This window comes from Cyprinodon variegatus, unplaced genomic scaffold, assembly GCF_000732505.1.
Source record: "Cyprinodon variegatus isolate N-32 unplaced genomic scaffold, C_variegatus-1.0 Scaffold4273, whole genome shotgun sequence".
NCBI classification, from domain to species: Eukaryota; Metazoa; Chordata; class Actinopteri; order Cyprinodontiformes; family Cyprinodontidae; genus Cyprinodon; species Cyprinodon variegatus.
Window position 1 is genome coordinate 1 of NW_015154726.1, and position 4,333 is coordinate 4,333.

Consider the following 4,333-nt stretch of genomic DNA (forward strand, 5'->3'; position numbering starts at 1 on the left):
ATATATATATATGATTGAAATATTTCATCAAACTGACCTACTATAGAAAATAACTGTCATATAACACAGTAAAATATTGTGTGCATTGTTCTGTTGGTGTCTCTTACAAAATGTCAAACACTGCTGTTTTATCACCACTTCCTCTCTACTAGTCATATAATACAGTAAATACCATAATCTCTCTTGGATTTTGTCTTGTTTCTGTAGGCTGGAGAGATATCGATGGCCACCCTCCACGCCAGAGAGGCCAGAAGGAAGCACTCGACCAGCTGCTTGGACAGATTAAAGAAGCTCATCGTCACTGTGCCTGCCATGGTATTAAGACATTTATCAGTGCAAGGCTTTAGGTTTTAGGATTCTATCACTTATCATGTATTATAATTATTTCTGAATTCAGCTTTTACAGTTTTGAGCTAAATTAATCCATTTTAAAACGTTACCTTGGAGTCACATTCCCAACATCAGCATGTTTACTGTATGTTCATTTATCAGGCAATAAGATTAAGTCTTTTAAAGACATTGGTCCATCTATGTTTAGGTTTTTTTATGTTTGATTTTTGTTGAAATTGCAATATTCCAATTATTGCAATTTCAATTAGATTTACATTAATTTTAGATTTGATTATGCTCATTTTAAAACTGTGAGTCTGCTCTTCAAACCTTTTTTTATTTTAAACCTAATATTAAGCTAAATAAACCTCTGTTCAAATGGATCAATAAATGAAATAAAAACTGGGGGTACTGTAAAGTAAGAGAGAGAATATGATTAACCTCAGTGATTTAGATTAAAATTACTTAACCTCTAACGCCCGATTGCACAAAGCCTTTCTGGGTTTTATTCAGCTCAATGATGGCAAAATTACGAACATTTCATGCACCACACGATACGGAGAAAATGGCTGAATCTCGTGCAATACAGTCAAGCTCTCCAATATCACTGGTTTATTCAAATTAAGTCTTGATACATTAAAATAAATTGTAATATGCTATGATGGCAATAATATGTGGTTTTAATGGAAGATACTGCATGCTTCAGGTCACAACAGGGGAGCTTGTTGCTCTACAAAATGACACTTTCAAGATTCTGTTCATCTCTAAAGACACAATTTCCCTGCTAGGTATTTAAGGGGAAATAATTAACTGTTTAATTTTCCATTTGTAAAACTGAATGAACAATTTGAAATGGGAAAAGTCAAAAGTTGGCTAAAAGATTGCTGCTAAAGGTGTTACATAGATTTATTTGAAATGCAGGATTATTTAAGATTATTTAATACGGTTTGAATGATTAATAATGATAAAAGATATAAAAATGTGACAAACTGAAGAAAAACATATTTTCAAGAAACACCAAACAGTGCAGCAAAATGTATCATTAGATCAAACATCATAGGAAACAGTGAAATTCTGTTAATATGGTGCAGTAATGAAGTCCTCTGCACTGAAGCATGTCAGTTTCTCCACTGTTGCCGAACAGAGATGCACTTTCAGCTACGTTCTGAGTCATACGCTGCAAAACATGTTGGAGTAAGAAAGCAGTGCTGGGGACAGCTCAGCTTTGCAGGTGCAACACATTTCACTAATCACTGTGTTTCGTTTCACCTTGACAGACACTTTACAATCTGAGGCATGACAAGTACTTCACGCTCCACACATGTTAAGAAGGCATGTCACCTCTCCTCTGTCTTAGCAACCCGACCGACCCAGACCCCCTCTTCCTCCTTTTTGAGTCTTTCCATGACTCAGCCCTCGCTGCTGAATACTTCTCTCTCTGTGACAAAATGCAGATCAACATCTCTCACACTCAAGCTGTTTATATCCCCAACACTGCCGGCTGTACGCCAGTCCCATAAGTGTCAAAACCGGTCCACACTGACCAGCTTCGTTTGACAGTGAGCTGCATTTACCGTTGAGCAAAGTTGTCTTCTCAAGCCCAAACACGCCTCCCCACTTACTATTGTCCTCTGTGGCCATACTGCATTAGCAGTGGGCTGAGATAGACTATAATAGTCAGTATTGAGCAGGTTCTGGGCTGTCAGACTGCGACTGATTGAGCTTGAGAGTTCAGGCACAGTAGTCAAGGTGGCATGTCCCCTGGGTCATGTTTGTTATTTCTGTAACAGACAAGTCTCAGGCTGGAGTCTGAGGAGAGCATAAATTAACACTGACTACTGCTGCCTCCCTTTTGCACCCCCCACGGCGAACTAGCCGTCTTGTCTACCATTCACACATATACTGTAAACTAGCACGGAAAGATAGACGGGCTCGCACACAGAAACAGGCACACGAACGGACACAAATATCCAAACACATGCTCTCTCGTTCAACTCTCCCACTTCTCCGACCATGAGTCCCCCCCTCCCTCATCACAGCGCGCCTTATGGCACACACCTCCTTCTCCCTCTTGTCCAAACACTATTAATTAAACTGTGAAAGAGGCCTTGACTAACACAGGCTCCCCAGCAGTCGGCCCTACTTGTCTGTCTTACTCAGTGTCAAACAGGGACGGAGGCCAGGAGGACTGGAGCTCAACAGAGCCACAAGTGGCATGCCATTTTGATGGGATGGGGATGGGGGGGCAAGAGGTGCTGGGGTTTTTTTTTGTGTTACTTTACCTTGAGACGTCTGCCTGAAAAAAAAAGGAGCTCTTTTTGCACATAAGAAGGGCTCTATTGACTTTAAGTGACCCATAGCTAAAGAGAGAACACCTTGGACGAGAGGGGGTCTGATTTTTTTTTTTTTTTTTTGTGTGTCCAATGAGCTTGGAGGTTCGTTATCTGTCCTAGAGGAACCATACAAGCATCTACCTACATAAATGTATACCCCTCCCTCTCTTAACTCCAAACCCCTTGTGGCCCACTAAAAATAAACATGTCCCCATAGACCTAACTGACCTACCTGTCAGCTAATGGGTAAAGGTTAAGACACAAATGCATGAATTAGCCAAGTTTCTGGTGTCTACACATAGAGCTGCTCAAGGCTCGCTATAGACGGTGCATGTAAACAGACAGACACATGTACACTCAGTTAGTGATCCCCTGAGAGTTTTAGAGCTAGTGGTTCCCTGTAGACCAATAGTCTGCTGTTGGCAGCCGGCATGACTGTTAAATTGTGCCGCACCACACTGAGGCATTAAATGTTAAGAAACATTCGGCCATGTTTTTGGACCTGTCAGGTTTGCTGTCAGTCACCTAACAGCCTGTCGCTGGATGAGGTATTTCTGGACCTGGTCTGGACAGAAAGGTCTGTTGGTTTAGTGAGGAAAATTGGACAGTCAGTCCGAGTTATGGTTTAAGAATCATGAGAACTCTGGCTGTAATGCTGCCTTTCAATTCACACTAATTAAACATTTGGTCATATTACAACCACCAACTTTGAAACTTCCCACTGCTTTTATGCTTTGCTTTGTAATAGTCTGTTTTTCCTTCAGTTAAACCCAAATAAAATACATTGGAGTTGGTCATTTTTTTAAAAGAAGCTTCTTTTCCATCGGCTCCATTTGACTCCAGCTCTACTCCACCCCACCAGTTTCAAACATTGCTGCTTTTTCTTTTGTTTTTTTTGGCTCTACTCTGTACCAGTTCTGAAAAAGCAGCAGAGTCGAACCAGGCCAAGTGGAACAGGTGGAAAAGGGGTAGAAATGTCAAAAGTTCTTGGTACATGCATAAATTTGCATGCCACCTTTTGACCTGTTTACTGACCTGACCTTAATCTGTTGCAAAATAACAAATCAGTTTGATTTTTTATTTTTCCACAGAGCAATGCAAAGCTCCAGCACAAGGTAGGAAGCACTCTGTATCCAAAAGCCTTCGGCACCTCTTCCAACCCACCAGCAAATTCGTCAAAAGCTTGAAAAGGTAAATTCCAACACTTAGCAGCATTAGATGTTTATCTTCAAGAATGTTTAAATGTATAGTTCTGTCTATGTTATGAGCTATGTGTCAGTGTGTCTGGTAATAACTGATTTGTTTTTATTCCTATTGTTTTTTTTATTACTATTATTGTTATTATCTGGACATATTTTAGTGTATTAGTTTTTCAGAGCCTTAATAATTCAAGCAGCAGCTTTTTGAACTTGACATGTGTTTCTCTCCAGAGGTCTCTATCTTACCTCCATATTCTACAGAGATGACAATGTGTTGGTGACTCCAGAAGATCAGATTCCTATTGTGGAGATAGAAGATTCATATTCCAGCACTCTTATGCAGGACTTTCTTTGGTTTACTAAGGTAGGAAAATGACAAATGGAAAAAAAAATGACTCAACTAAATCTAATTCAGAGACATCTTTCTGAAGTAATCTAATCTGTTATCTTTTACTGGGTAAATCATATGCC

At 39.9% G+C, this 4,333-nt stretch overlaps 1 long non-coding RNA gene across 1 annotated transcript; it reads left to right on the forward strand.

Annotated features, from left to right (window-relative positions):
- Positions 1-207: 207 nt before the first annotated feature.
- On the forward strand, positions 208-4,228 carry LOC107081338. Its single transcript, XR_001481056.1, has 3 exons — positions 208-315; positions 3,755-3,854; positions 4,094-4,228. It is a non-coding gene; the product is annotated as an uncharacterized LOC107081338 (long non-coding RNA).
- The last annotated feature ends 105 nt before the right edge of the window (positions 4,229-4,333 follow it).